The 16,553-nt window shown below is 41.3% G+C and overlaps 1 protein-coding gene and 1 long non-coding RNA gene across 4 annotated transcripts in view; one reads left to right on the forward strand and one right to left on the reverse strand.

Moving 5' to 3' along the window:
• LOC108787439 overlaps positions 1 to 1,196 on the forward strand; it is a 17,302-nt gene extending 16,106 nt beyond the window's left edge. The window contains exon 3 of the long non-coding RNA XR_001941258.1: positions 1,186 to 1,196. This is a non-coding gene — a long non-coding RNA (uncharacterized LOC108787439). The remainder of the gene's footprint in view (positions 1 to 1,185) is intronic.
• The window catches only part of LOC108787438 (serine/threonine-protein phosphatase 2A 55 kDa regulatory subunit B beta isoform), a 285,509-nt gene that overhangs the window by 151,529 nt on the left and 117,427 nt on the right, over positions 1 to 16,553 (reverse strand). The gene's annotated exons all lie outside the window — the stretch shown is intronic.

Genomic DNA, 16,553 nt, shown 5'->3' on the forward strand with positions numbered 1-16,553 from the left:
CCCCCCCCCCATAAAAAAAAGGTTTACTGTATATGTAGACCCAACCAACCACTACAATCTTAAATTTTAACATGTTATTTCTGTGAATAGTCTCCTTTATCCAGGTTATTATATAGCTAGTAGTAGCCCCGGTCAACTGGACTTGTACAGGACAAAACGTGTGTACTGATGAATTAGGCGATAGCAAAAAAACAAAAAAAAAAAAACACTTTACAGACCGAGATCTGCATGTAAATTTATCAAAACTGGAGCAGACAGAATCTAGAGCAGTTGCCCATAGTAACAAGTCCCTGTCTCTCTTCAGTTTGTTCAGTTAAGCTTTGAGAATGCGAAATAGAAGCTTTGAGAAAGACTCTAGAGCAGTTGTCCATGGCAACCAATTAGCTTGTGTCTGTTCCAGTTTTGATAAACTACCCTCATTAATAAACTACCCTCATTAACTTTAAAATATAAGGCCCACTGATGCCAAGTTTTGGTACTGGCTAAGAAAAAAAAAAAAAAACTTCCACAAAGGAATTCTCACAATTAAAAAGACATTCATTGCAGTGCATTGACATGCAATCTTTGTACTGACTTGAGTTGTTCAGCATTCCTAAATTCCTAAAAGTAGGGATGCACCGATACTGGTATTGGTATCGGTGATGGGCGAGTAGTTGTACTCGCCCAAATGCTCCGATACCAGAACTTCCATTCAGAGGGAGATTTCGTGACCGGCAGTGCCACGAGGGAACATGGAGGCGGCTTCCTGGGCAATCAAGGAGCTGGGCGGTGGGTAATGAATGACACGCCACTCGGCTTCCCGATTGACCGGGAAGCCGGCTCCATGCTAGCGGAACTACCGGTATCGGCGAGTACCGAAAGATATAGTTACGCTTACACTGAAAAAATGGTATCTGTGCTTCCCTACTTAAAAGTACATCTAAACCAAAGAATAAAAATGTATTCTATCTAAGCTTACTAGTTCAAAAGGTGCGACGGCTGCATTCATTTTCCTTTTTTCACGTGAAATACATTTTCTACAAGGACAGAATTAATTTGTGTCCTGGTCACTTCCTCTCATCAGCTTTAGCCATTGTCTGTGAACCACAAAGCAGCACCCCTCTTTGTACGGAGATGGGAGAGGATGGGTATTTGTAGTCTCAACTCAGAAGAGCAGCCTAGGGCGACAACTCTGCTCTTCAATAGATGCAGTACAGTAAGTAAATGTTGCTCCCCTAGGACTGTAAGTGTGTTATTGGCAGGATCACCAGGTAAAAAAAAAAAAAAGAGCCTGAAATAGAAAACTAATGCAGCCACTACGTCTAAGAACGGTAAGCTGCAATATATTAAATTTGTATTCTGGGGTCTAAAGTATCTGAAAAGTTAAACTCCATAACAAAAACATTATAATCCTGCTGCCTTAAACATGAGTTATGAAATAAATCCAGAAGAAAAAAAAAGAACAAACAAAAACACACCTTTGTCTAAGTTTATAATCGGCAGTCACATGAGCGCCATCCCCACTTCTTTCAAGAATGCCAAGAGAGCAGGGAACAGAGGAGATTGAAAAGGACACTCTGTAGCTACATTAGCTGCTGTCAAACAACATGTGGGGCAGGTTGGGGCGCATGGCTGCCTGTGATTACAGAGCTCGACTAGAGTAGTGTACAGGACTGTCGGTAAAGCATCCTGTACACTGATTCAGGGAGAACACAGATAAAGACAACAGATTAACCAGGAAGTACTCTATTATTCGCTGTCATTAGGATTGCCACCTTTTCTTCAAGTGAAACCCGAACACTCTAGCGCCACGCGCAGCAATTTTTTTTGGGGGGGGGGAGAATAGTGAGGAGAGGCAGCCAGGATACGGAGTAAGGACTACAGCAATACACAATAATATGAAGCTATATATTTTGTGTTCTGGGTTGACGCCTGTGCGGCTCTCAGGTGGGCTGTGTGCACTCTTGGGTGGGCTATGCGGCTCTCAGGTGGGCTGTGTGGCTCTCAGGTGGGCTGTGTGCACTCTTGGGTGGGCTATGCGGCTCTCAGGTGGGCTGTGTGCACTCTTGGGTGGGCTATGCGGCTCTCAGGTGGGCTGTGACAATAAGACTTTTCATTTAAATCTCATTGTATGATTTATCAGGTAGTACAAGTACATAAATATATTAGTAAAATGTGTATTGCAATCACACAGCATATCACTCAACACTGTTCAGTGACATGTAATGTAAATGCAATACACATTTGTCCCAGTACCCACTGTCTGTCCCAGTACCCACTGTCTGTCCCAGCCCCCTGCATTCATGAACTGTAAAACTTGCCTGTGCCTGCGCTCTCGGTCTCTGTTTGTCCTCCCTCGGTACCTGCAGGATGTGATGTCAGAGCTGGGAGGAGATAATGCCACAGGAGGAGGAGACAGGCAGATGAGCACTGCGGCCATCACAATACAGACGGCCAGCGGTATGCAGCTTCTTAGGGAGCCACAGCTCCGGTTTGAATACTGTGCCAGGGTAGGAGGTGGGCTCCCACCCGTGCACAGGTTTACAAAACCGTACTGTTCGGGCAAAAACCGTACGGGTGGCAACCCTAGCCGTCATGCGTATATGGTTAGAACAGGCTGCTGGAAGGATCATCTGGTATTGTACAGTTAACGTTTATTAAACTCAAAACTTTTTTCAATAATTAACCCAAATTAAATATATTGTTCAGCAAAGTATTTCTTTACATTTTTGCCCAAGCATTTACAGTCAAGTGTTCAAACAGCTTCAACTCTGTCAGCTCAACTTCCCTAAACTTCTTGACCAGTACAAGATCACAAGGCAGAGCAGTCTCCAGTAGTCTCTAACATCTTACTAGCTTGGAGAAGAGAGAGGAAGGAGTGGGGAGACGGAAGGAGTAGAGAGACAGAAGCAGGAGAAAGGCTTGCCTTACTTTGCCTGTGTGTTTGTGGAGACAGACACAGCTTACTAGCACACAAGGGGGGCCCCATAGGACCTCGTCAGGAAAAAGAGCCACCCTAAAATATATCAGGACCAGTGTTCAGGAGACCAGCTGATTTAGCAGGAAACACTTATCAAGGAGCAACATCCATTGTAAGTGATTTAATTAGCATTTGAAAGAACTTAAAACACTTGACTTCAATATCACTTCAATATTCAATGTAATAAAAGGCTTGCAAGGGATGCGTTGTTATTATGAAGAACCATTACAGCTGGCCATACACTGGTAGATTTTTGTATGAATGTTTATGCAAATATCTGAACAGACATTCGAAATTTCATTGATTTTAACATTTGCATCATTTCCATCCTGATCAATTTTTTTCATCATTGTGGTAAAGAATGGTCAATTTCACCCAATTAACTATTAGAGAATTGAACTAAGTCTGGAAACAGATATTTTTTTCCCGACAAAAGTCTACCAGTTTATATTTCCATATAACGCATATAGAAATACAATCTATACTAATAGTGCTTGGTAACAATTTTTTATGCAGATCTTTTCTTTGCCCGGGGTGCTTGAGTAGTTGCAACAGTTTTTCTTCAATTTTGTTTTAAACCATATATGAATAAAACATGACTACTATAAGAGCCCCTGGCAGTGATCTAGTTCATCCTAAGCGCCATCACTGTCAAGTTTGTTCCTTAGCCCGCATATAAATGTGGGGGGACAATAAAAAATTCTAATACCACATACATATTATTACATGTATTATCTACACAGTTTTCAAAAGGAATATGAAAGGTGGGGCGCATTCGGGCAGCGATCCATTATGGCTGCATGAAGGATTGGCTCTATGCCACCTGGGCTTTCCTCCCCCGCTACAGGCTCTGAAACCTACAACATGGTCTCCATACTCCTACCATGCCAAGAATACCACCCTCTGCATCCTGGTTATGCTTGGGCAATCAACAATAAAACAAAGGCAGAAAACTGGACCAAAAACCCCGGGGGCTTAATCTTCCAAGATTGCAGCGGCTGGGTCTGGCGCAGACGAAACCACGTGGCTCTCCACAGGCGATTCAGCATCTCTGGATGGCAGTCTCTGCCAATATCCTTCTAGCCTGACCACTCCAGGGGACCCTGTGGACAAGTCCTACTCACTAGATTCCACTCCATAGTAACTGAAAAGACTGATAGCTTCCCAAAAGCTTTTGGCGGGCTTGCTCGTGAAAATAAAAGTATTGGTCGCACTCCCTCGAACACCGTATGGATGATGCGAGGACGGTCCTTGAAAGTCACAAAAAAGAAAATACCTCAGCGGTGAGCTTGAAACTCTTGCCGACAATCTGGAAGATGGTGTAATTCGGCCACGCCGATGCTTTCCATCGAAAACCACAAATTTTAAAAAAAAAGTCAGTCTGCAGCGCTTTATTCAGATTTTATAGGCAAGTAACATCAAACACCGCCGGGTCTTCAACAAGCATCCTCACTTTCAGATCTTCGGAAGTGTTTTCAGGAACTTGGCTTCCAACTCCCACGGTGGCCTTGTCCCATCATTCTACCCAGATGCCAAAACGCCCATTCCAAGCAGTACCCTCTTGTCTTGAAACCGCTCCAGCTTCCTACAGTTCCTAAGCACTTTATTGCCTGCAATTGCTAGCCTTTCACTGGTCTCCAAATAAAGGAGTATTCTTAACTTCTTACCTGGCTTTTACTTTATGGGATTTTCCCTCTCGAGTTTAATTGGCTTGCTGTTCCATAATAGTTAAGACTATACTTCTAACGGACCAAGCCCTTCATTTTTAATTTTCTGCCTGGGAACATTTTCATACAGCAGTTTAAAAAATGCTTACTCCCCATACCTCGATTTATATTTGGACTATGTTTGGAAACTCTCCACCAACCCTTACAAACCTTTTGGCTGACTACATAGACACACTTTATACTTTGCGCTTCATGTTTCCCTTACCTCTGAACAAATCCTTTTCATTTCTGTCCCCTTGTAAGTCAGTCTTATTACTGGTTTGTCACTTTCATGTTTGCCCTAATGAACCGTGGCACTTCACGTACTCAGCACTTTCTTGGAAATCCTGTCCTTTTTTTTTGAGTTTTTTTTTAATCCAATAAGTGTTTATTAAAGGTTTTTACAAACAGACATATATACATACACAGAGCCTAGTATCCAAGGCGGATAATTAGCCCGTAACATCATGAATTTGCATAGGATTACATGATAGACAGCGTGTTATATGGCAATGGTATATTCGGGGTAAAACCTACACCTTCTATTCCGTCTAATCAGTGAGTGGGCCTGGTATCATACTCAACAGCGTAACCTTGGGGTCATTAGCGGTCTCGGAACCTGTCACTCTGTGGTAGATGTCCAGCACCTGTTGCCAGAACGCCTTTATCGGAGGGCAGCTCCACCAGATGTGGGTCATATCCCCGGGTGAGGCTTGGCAACGCCAGCATGAGTCTGGAACCTGAGGATAGTAGCTGTGTAACACCGCAGGGCATCTATACCATCTAGTTAGAATTTTTAGGTTTTTCTCCTGGGCTTTACTTGCGACGGAGAGGGAGTGTGAGAGAACAAAAGATCTCCCCCACTCCTCCTCGCTAATGGGGAGGGTCAAGTTCACTCTCCCACCTCCGGACATAACTCGGACGCTCCGAAGAGGAGAGAGCTGAGAGGAGAGAGTAAAGTATCGAGATGGTGTGTGTAGGGGGGGAGGATTGTAGAAGAATAGAGTCGAAAGCCGTAGGCTCCGCCTCCAGAGCTTCCGGCTGAGGGAAGGAGGCCACAAAGGAGTGGAATTGCCTATCGGTCAACCACATATTGCCGACGGGTGGATCTGACGTGTGTTCTCTCATGGCCACCACCAGTCGTCTGTGAGATTCCCTAGTCCACCGGCCAAACGAGCTTCTATGAAGAGCAGGAGGAAAGGCTGGATTGTTAAAAAGTGGGGTCATGGGTCCAGTATAGGAGGAAATTCCACAACGGGATACCCACCGATCCCACAGGCGCAGTGCGTGGAGAGTCAGAATAGGCGGTGGCGATGGCATAGTACGAGAAGCCGGGGGAATCCAGGGGATTGCAGTTAGGTCTGACGCGGCAATCACTCCCTCAATCTTGACCCACTGTTTGTCATTGGCCCTGTGGAACCAGTCCGAAATGCGGAGTAGAAGAGATGCCGCATGGTAATTGCGTATGTCTGGAGCTCCCGCACCCCCCCTATGTTTGGGTAAGGACAATATTCTGTAGCTCACCCTCGGGCGTGACGAGCCCCAAATAAAAGTTGTAAAAATCCGTTGCAGGTTTCTGAAAAAGGATGATGGGGGGAGGATCGGCAGCGCCTGGAAAAGGTATACAAATCTGGGGACAACATCCATTTTTAGGGCATTGATCCTACCCAACCAGGAGATGTTTTTCCGGTTATACCCTGCTAAGTCTAGGGCGGTTTTGCGAAGGAGAGGGTCATAGTTTAGGGCGAACAGCTGGGAGGGATCTTCGGGAAGGTGGACCCCCAGATACTTCACAGAAGTGGGGCATATTCTGAACGGGAAGTTTGTGCGCAGTGCACGCAATTCCCTGGGCGTCAGAGACACATTGAGTATTTCTGATTTGGACAGGTTCACTTTGAAGTTACTAAATGTACCAAATCGGGCAAATTCCTGTAGAATAGAGGGCATAGCCGTATGGGGACTAGTCACATATAAGAGTAGATCATCTGCGAAGAGCGCTAATTTAGAGCGCATGGGCCCCACCTTCAGACCTGGTATTGTCGTGTTTTGGCGGATGGCGACTGCCAAATGCTCCATGGTAAGCACGTACAGGAGAGGGGAGAGCGGGCATCCCTGTCTGGTGCCATTGGAGATCTGGAAACTCGGAGACAGAGAGCCATTGACCCGGACACGTGCTGAGGGGCGAGAGTACAGGGCCATGATGTTACAGAGCATGAGGGGTCGTATACCAATCTGTAACAAGGAGTGTTTGAGAAAGTGCCAACTCAGGCGGTCAAAAGCCTTATCGGCATCAACCGACATTGAGTTTTTTTTTATTGGCAATACTTACCCTCTATCTTGTTATCCCATTATGCTCCTAGGACAATTGTTTTTTACTTTTTGTAATGATGCTTCCGATCCCCTGATTTATACATATTCTTTATGTTTATTGTTACTATTACGGTGCTTCCCTATACCCAAAGTCATGCCTTGTTCACCAGGAAGATCCTCACTATTGGGTCTCATTGGCCTGCTAGATTACTGGTGGGCCAATGAGTCCTATTACTTATTACTTCCTATTGGGTCACATTGTCTACCAGAATAGCGACTTCCTTTCTACCGCTCCTACATTATTAACGGTGATATCCAGGCAACTATATTTCATGAGTTTCTTTTAGAAAGGAGTCTTCCTAATCTTTTACTCTAGTCTTCTCCCGTTTTTCCCCAATCCTACTCTTTCTTGATCTTTATCTCTTGATCTTTATCTTTGACTGCCTTTTCCTCTGCTCCTTTCCTCTTTTTATTCGCTTTTTTTCCCCATTTCTATGGCCTTTCCACAGGAATCTCCGATTGTACGAGTCACTAGTTTAGTCTTTCCTCCCTCTTATCCCACATAAATAGATTTGGCTGTCCAGTTTCAATAGCCTTCGTAAGTTATGTTCAAGGGAGATTACATTCATTTTTACTGTGTTTTTTTTATTGTGGCGTTTTAATGTATATTTATAGTTGGTGCTACTGCTATGGTTTTCCCTTAAGCTCCATATCATACCTCACTCACCTGAATTTTCCTCTTATTTGGCCCTCTTGACTCTTCCACCCTCTTCAGTGTCCTAGCCCATTCTATACTCTTCAATTTAATGACTGAAGTTTTCAGGCAGCCAGGATGGTGGATAGGCTTCCTTTCTTTTGTGTGTCCATTACTCGTGTATACCACGCAAAAGTTTTATGGTATTCCCAATTCCCTCAGAGTGGCACCCAGCCCTACCTTCTTTGACGTTTTACCCATTTTGTCTGCCCTTGCCCTTCCCCCTTCCCTTATTTCCTTTGTCCTTTCTCTCTCTCTCTCTCTCTCCTCCCCCCCACCCCCCCTTTTGTTTTTCTTTCTGCTGCTCTAGAGACTTTATGGTTACAAATGTCATTGATTTTGCTCCCCTTTGTGTTATTGCTCTTAATGCAACCCACTATTACCTTTATTCTTGCATTTAACCATGTATGGGAAATTGTGTTGGGGATTTATATTGAACCTTTTTATTTTTCTGTTTATCAGCACATTACATTGTTTTGAACACTTAGTGTTTTAGTGTTGCTGGGGCAGTTAATTTCTTTATTGGATCTGGGAGTTGATAACGTGCTCTGTTCTAAACTTTTTATCCCCCTGCACTCTGGAGCCAAGGCCTTCATGGGCATATTGTTTTGCTTATTTTGTCCTACTTAGGACCGCTCCTTTTGCAATACTGCTTTTGTGAATGTCTCCTTGACAGGAATACAGGGTGGTTTGTATTTGTTGGTGTAATATGCTAATTTGATAGCATCCCCCTCTTTCTTTCTTTCCCCTTCCCTTTTTCCTTTAATTTCTGCTTACAGAAGTCTTTAAAATGTCCAGGGCCTGAACTCCCCCCTATAAGAGTTATATTTACTTCTGCACAATATCTACTGTTAATATGTCATCCTAATAAAACCTTTGTGAAAGAAAAATGAAATGAGAGGCTTGTTTGTTTGACTATGGAAGAAAAGCACTTTATCATATTTAAAACTAGAATACTATTGTGCAAAGAATGCTTTATAATTATTCGCCATACAAAAAGGCCTGATACTTCTAGCAGCATTGCTTAAACACACAATCAGTTTTGAAGATCTATATTCATTCTCTGCTTGGTATGAACTCCAATGAGCTGCTGAGTAACAGATATGCATTTGTGACAGTTCTATATAACCTAATAATAAATAAAACATGGCATGCACAAGTAAATATTGCAATTGCATTAATCAGCTATTTGTAGCATTGGGCTTATCAGATGACCTAATCAAAGCAAAACAATCCCCAGCTGCAAATTTCCATAATATGCAAGTTGAACAATGAGAAATTTTCTTGTTCCCTCAAGAGATAAACAGAACAAAATGGTTTCTGTTGCTTGTATTCTCCATTGCATACTTAATGTCGAGTGCATTCAAGAAACTGCTGGTTTGAAATTAGAATTGCATTTTAGCCGACCCAATGAATTGGAAAATACTGAAACCACATAATTGGTGAATTTTGAGAGAGATGGATAGGGGAGCAAATGGTTACAAATGCAATTACTAGTAAAGTCCTAGTCTGAGACTAATTTATATCCCAGGGGAACTCTTTGTAAATTACACTGGTTATAAAGCACCTCAAGGATTTTTCAGATATCATAACATTTTAACACATATTATCAATGTGCCTTTGGCATTGAGGAAAAATGTGAGGTTTCATTAATCAGTTCTTGGGTTTAAAGAAAACAAAAAACAGCTAAAATATTTGGCTGAATAAAAATTGAATTAGGCACCACTAAAAACTGTGTGCATCACCCAAGTGACTTGAAAGGAAACCTGGGAGAAATAGAAGTGGCAATGGCTGAGATCTCATTCATGCTCGTTACCTGGCTGTCAAGTTGACCTTTTGGCTTGAATACATTCGGTCACTATCCCGGACAAGTATATAGATATGAGACTATATTCTGACAAAATACATACTAGATCAGTAACTCGAAGCACTGGAGCCAGAGGTTCAGTATCTTATAGTGACAGCTAGCATCTTCAGGAGAGGGTTCACAATGGCAACCCCTGAGTGTCTAAACCAAAGAACAAAAAAATAATATATTTAAGTTTACTTGTCTGTGGTGGGTGGATAGGTTTTTTGTTTTTCACACTTTTGCCTTTAGTTTCCTGGCAGTAATACACTTCCTGTTCTAGGGTGACCATGCCCACTCACTGTGGAGGAGCATCGTAACCCTAGGCTGCTTTCCAGTCCTGACTGACTACAGAACCCCTTCCTCTGTTGGGAAGGGATGACAATTCTTAGAAATTCACTGCAGAGGAAGTACTGTTAGTTCACTACAGGAAGTTACAAGCTCACTGGATTTCACTCAGGATTACCAGGTATTTTTTGCACTTACCCACCAGTTATAACCAAATACTTTCAAGAGAAGGGTAAAATGGATCAAATAAGTTAAGTTTGTGGAATTGAGTTTACATACCTTAAGCCAAAAGGGGCAGCTTTTTGTTTTTTACAATTTAGCAAAATTGAAAATCTGGTCAACCTTTTATTCTTATGATCTTTCCTTTCCCTGAAGTCAAGGGGTAGGAATGCTAGCCTTGATCCTTATTCAGTGACCAGTCCTTTTTTTTTTAGACTTTGTTGTCTAGCAAAACTTTTGTCTCCTGGGATTTGGTTTAGTAAATTTTTTTTCTTGATGACATTTGCGGTTGGCCTAGTTTTCTTCCTTTTAGATTTTATGTTTTCCCCTTACATTTTGAATGGATTTCTGGTTGGTCCTTCAGCTGCTTGGGCACAAGGTATAAGTATTTCTCTCACCCTAGAGGTTCTCTGTCCTGGTCTGGCCCTTGAGGCTGTTCTTTTGTTTTCCCCTTGGTCATGTCAGTTTTCCTATCTTGTATGACCCTTCTTCATCAAGCCTCTATTTGGACATTGATTCCTTCAGATGCTCCATTATTAGATTGTTCCTACATTTGTTGGATCTTCTAGTGGCTGTTGCCCACTCCTCACTTGGACTGTTTCTGAGCATCCCATAACGCTTGAATTCCTGTGTCTTTCAATAGGCTAAAGAAAAGATTTTTGTACTTCCCATACAATCTTTTTTTCTTGAAGTATACGTGTTGTTGGCCTCGTGTACCATTTGATCCCAAAACAGACATGCTGGGTTATACACATCCTCTTTGAAAATGATTACTGAATGGGTGAATCTGGTTTGTTAGTGGAATATCCCTTTAACTGGCATGCGACTGCTGATGGGTGGATCTCATTTGTTATTCAGGTATCTCTATTATATTGTATGCGACTACTAATGAGTGAATCTTGTTAAGTGTGATGCAAATCGTTATCTGTGAACAAGACAAATACCTTTTGAAAATGTTGGATATATCCTCTTTGAAAATGATGGGCGAATTTAATAAAATACAAGTGTTAAGCAAATATTAATAGACCAATTTAGCAAACTCCAAATAAACTATATCCACAGCTAACCCTTCTTACAGCCTTCAAAATAAAAGATTTGTTTGACCACATTTTTGTTTCATAAATCCATAATGGCTAATGCTGATATTTTGTAGTACATAATTTTTGGTCATTTACCAGTCCCTAAAATAAACAATTTAAAAACTTGCATGTCTAATTACTGTCTGAAGACATAAATATAGGTACCTCATTCGTTTTACATCATTCCTTTGGTACTAAGTCATTATTGCCTTTAAAAATTAGAAACAATGGAGTTAGAAATGATTGGGCTAAATTGAGTTCATTGGGTGTAAATCATCTAGTCCATTTGTTGTATTCACATTTATTGTGCCCAGTTCTTACTGGACCATATAAATGTTTCTCTAGTGTAGCAGTTCACAAACAAATGTAATGGAAAGCTCGAGAATGCAAGATTGTTCTACATTTAGGCTGATGGGATTAGTAATCTACAGAAGATGATTGTTTGTGCTTTCTGTTGGGCTCCATGGGAGTGACAAGGACACTGCATTTCTGGTAGAACAAGCACGTTCTGTAGTACAAATTACCCAATCCAGGTTTCCGTACATCCAACTGCCAATGTAAAGTGGGATTTAACACAGGTGTCATAAAAAAACAAACCTTAATGACAACTGTAATTTTTGTACACACATTACTTTATTTTTTTGATGCCAGAGTGTAAAACATAAAGACAAGGTATATCCAGCATTGGCGTTTTGGTGCTTCCTACTTAAGAAAATACTTTTAAATTGCCATCATGATGTTACCATTTTATCTTTTTCTGGTAGTTTAAATGATCAATGCAATGCTCTTCAGGATGTTAACAGTGTAAACACACCAACGTAACCTCACCCATAGCTAAATTAGCCACACAGCATCCCAGTCATATCTTATATTTGTTCATTATCTGAAACCTATAATTATAAATTACTAATGGAAAATCAGACTGCATTAGAAGTCATGCTACATTCCATCGGGTGAGGACAAAAGATATTTAAGCAGATTACACAAAATTTGCTGTCTGTGCATTTTCATATTCTCTGATTTCCCTAATGTACTTGCTTTTAATTCAGCTGTCTCAGTCAGTCCCTTCATTATACTAATTATCATGTACAGGATACGCTTTAAAAGGCAATGGTGTCTTAATGTTGCGGCAAAGCCGTTGAGAAGAGCACCAAGCAGGAGTAAGGTAAAGTGAAGGTAACCTTCACTAGGTCATGTTATGCTGAAATATTAGATTTGCTTTGGTAAATTGAATTATGACATAAGCTTCCTAACAGATAAAAGTGGAAGCTTGGGTTTCAATGTGTGAAATGCAAGTTACTAAAACAAAATTTGCAGATTACAATTTCTGACCTCTCAGTTCTAAGTTTCTTACCCTTACACTAGGACTTTCTGTATATACTGTACACCCAAGTACTAAGTATTGGCATTTTTCTTGTTAAAGACTTTCATGTTGAAAATGATCAGGAATTACATAAAGCTTTTTTAGCTTTGTGACATAGCATTGTTTAATGATATCACTCGGATTAAACTGCATCACCACTGTATACAGAAATATGAGTAACAAATGCCAACACCCGATTTAGACCCTTCTCTACAGCAATGAAAAATAGATCCCTGGTGATTGCAGCCAGCAATAGAGCATCATTAGAAGTGGTGTATATACACGCACACATATACAATAACATTATGACTACCCACCCAAATACATACATAGCTAAATACACAGATGAACAACATTATGACTACCCACCTAAAATTGAGTAGGTCCCTTTTTCACCACCAAAAAAGCCCTGATCCATTGAGACATTGGCTCCACTAGACCTCTGAAGGTATGCTGTATTTGGCACCAAGCTATCAGTAGTGGATCCTTTAAATCCTGTAAATTGCATTCTGGTGCCATCTCTTCCCAAACACACACACCGTAACTCATCAGACCAGGCCGCCTTCTTCCCTTGCTATGTGGTCCAGTTGTGATCCTTTTGTGCCCATCGTGGGCACTTCTGGTTAAGGACACGGGTCAGCATGGGTACCTTGACCGGTCTGCAGCTACGTAGCCCTATAGGCAACAGTGATGCACTGTATTTAGATACCGTTCTATTGGAAACAGCACTAACTTCTTTTTTTTTTAGCAATTTGACCTACAGTAGCTCTTCTTTTGGATCAGATGACATCAACAAGCCTTGGCTGCCCATGACTGTCACCTGTTCACTGGTTCTCCATCCTTGGACCTCTTTTGGTGGGTCCTGACCACTGCAGAACCGGAATATCACACAAGAGCTGCAGTTTTGGAGTTGCTCTGACCCAGTCATTCGGCAATCACAATTTGGCCCTTGTCAAAGTCACTCAAATCTTTACACTTGCCCATTTTTCATGCTTCCAACACAACTACAGGAGACAAAATGTTGACTTGTTGCCTAATATATCCTACCCATTTCCAGATGCCATTGTAATGAGATAAATAATGTTATACACTTCTCCTGCATGTCACATGTAAGGGGATAAAGCTCTCCGAAATTAAAACCTATACATTCACTTGAGCTTTACCACTCCCTTACATTACATGAACGTTTTACTAATGTAAAATTTTAATCCGCTGGCTTTTTAATTATATTTTGGGGTAAACATATTGGGGGTGCACTAGTGTACCAATGACAAATGTTGTACTGGGAAAAATATTTTTTCTATTATTTATGCCCAATACAAACCAAGGCATTTAAGTAGATGGGGGAATTTATCAAACTGGAGCAGACAGAATCTTGAAGTTGCCGATAGTAACCATTCAGCTTCTTTTCAGTTCAGTTAAACTTTTGAAAAAAACTGATTGGTTGCCATGCACAGTTGCTCCAGATTCTGTCTTTTCCAGTTTTGATAAATCCCCCCTTTGAATCCAAATCTGCTACCAAATTAAAGCGCTCTCAAAAAGGATGAGTAGTAATATAATAGGGTGGACTAAAAACCAACATTGCAAGACATCACTGAAAACAAAAACAAAAAAATAATCTTGGGAATTTAGGGACAAAGGCCCAGAGACACAAATGGGTATACTACCAAGAGGGGTAAACAAGAGTGCTAAGCCTCTTGGCAGCACTCTACCCAGAGTGCTACACTAAACATTTCACCCAACCCCTAAAAACACAAATGCATTTGTCATTTAAAAAAATATAAACTGAATACTAAGGTAAAAAAAAAAAGCACTTTGTTTAACCAGTGATTTCTGCACATTCATTTTCCATGTTCTGTGTAATTGGAGGCGTGCCAGGAGTCTTATTTGCCTACATACTTTGATGTCCTGTCAACTTAGAAAGTTGGAATTATGACTGAAAAAAGAATCTCCAATTTCTTCTGATTTTATATTTAAAGTGCAGTGTAGAGCTGCAACAGTTAATCGATTTAGTCGATTAAAATCGACGATTGAAAACGTTGGCAACTTTTTCGATCGTCGATTCATCGGCTATCGATTGCTTAGCCTGTTCGGGGCTCCACACGCAGCCTGAGTCACACGTTGCTCCCGACATGCCCACGCCGCCGCATAATCCACACCCACCGCACAGGCTAAAGCTGCGCACGCCGCTGGTCTCCTCCTCGCCGTGAGCTCCCTCAGCCGCCGCAAAAGCCACGCCCACCACACGCTGAGGACATGCGTCTGCCCTCTCCTCCCGATGAGCTTCCCGCCGACAACACAGTCATTCAAAGTAAGTCGAGATCGGCCGGGAGCTTTTTCATGTGTCCTGTTGGGCAGCTATAGAGGAACACCAAATCCCAGCAATAATACAACACCCTGTATAATGTATTATTGCTGGGATTTGTTGTTCCTCTATAACTGGTCAGTGGTAATCTGCATTGCGCAGTATAATCATTATACAGCGCAATGGAGAATACCACCAGCTATACAGGACTACAAATCCCAGCAATACTACATTATATACAACGCAATGCAGAATACAAGCAGTTACAGGGGACTACAAATCCCAGCAATAGTACATTATAGTATGTTGTATTCCTCTATACGGCACAATGCAGAATACCACCAGCTATAGAGGACTACAAATCCCAGCAATACTACATTATATACAACGCAATGCAGAATACAAGCAGTTACAGGGGACTACAAATCCCAGCAATAGTACATTATAGTATAATGTACTATTGCTACATTCCTCTATAGCTGCTGGTATTCTGCACTGCGCCGCTGTATAATGTACTATATTGCAGACCACACTTTTTTTTTTTTACTTCCACCGAGCCAAGCTTGTACCCGTGATGGACTACAATCTCAATAGAAACTAGTAGTCCATCACCTGGAGCCTTTTCTTTTTTTATCCGATTAAATTGAACTTAATAATCGGCTAACTAATCGATTATGAAAATAATAGTTAGCTGCAGCCCTAGTGCAGTGAGCTATGGAATTTTACTGTGTGTGTCAGCTTATAGGGTTTGCATTCAATTGAAAAAATGGCAACACAGTAAAATGCACTATTTGAATTTTTTTTTTTTTTAAACCATTTAAAAAAAAAAAAGTGTACTTTTAAAAAGAAAACATTTATATAATGCTCCATCTCAACCATTGCAGCAGAAAAAGTAATCAACAGGCATTCATGGTGAATAAACAATCACAGCACTGCTTGGTGTACTAGTCTGTGACAGAGTGCTTACAGTCTACTTTTCTAATCCGTTGCATTCACCAAGGTGTTAATGGAGTCTGGCGCACAGAGAATAATGGAAGTCTGCCCAATGTACAGACTGCCATTCTGTGTACAACAGGTTTGAATGAAGAAGCAAAAAGGACCAGAGAGAATGAACAGTGCCTGACCTCTAGGTGGGTAATGTTAACACTGTTTGCCACAGCAAATGATAAAAACTTTTACCCTGTATAATGTGTAAATGTGCACTATTCTAAGAAATAAAAAAGGGTTCTGTCATCACATCAGTACATCACTGGAGCGAGCTTGGAGTCCCGGCTAATTTACAAACACACACAGACCACGAGAACAAAAGTAGCCACCGTCCAGAAGGTAGTACAGGGTCAGCATGAATTCAGAGATGATACGAGGATCCAAAGCTGATAAACAAATAAGGTTTGTGATACACAAATCAGCTACATAATACGGTAGTTAGGATCTTAAAAATGCATTCAAGTAGCCTGAGTGTAAGGTCACTTAAACAAAATTGGCTGGGAGTTATACCACCAAGCAGCATCAGATTCGGAATCCACCCAAAATGTTTCAGTTCTTAAACTTGACCATGACAATAATGTTTCAGCTCTAGACCACATAACAGTTAAAGCGCAGCCCAGATGAGCACAAATAAATGGATGAGATAACTGCTGGATTTTTACACACTTGATGGTTTCCATAAAATACCAGTCCACAACAACCATATGGTATAAAGATGGTTCTAAGTAAAAGCGCTC

Source organism: Nanorana parkeri, unplaced genomic scaffold (assembly GCF_000935625.1).
Source record: "Nanorana parkeri isolate BGI_ZX_2015 unplaced genomic scaffold, ASM93562v1 scaffold261, whole genome shotgun sequence".
NCBI classification, from domain to species: domain Eukaryota; kingdom Metazoa; phylum Chordata; class Amphibia; order Anura; family Dicroglossidae; genus Nanorana; species Nanorana parkeri.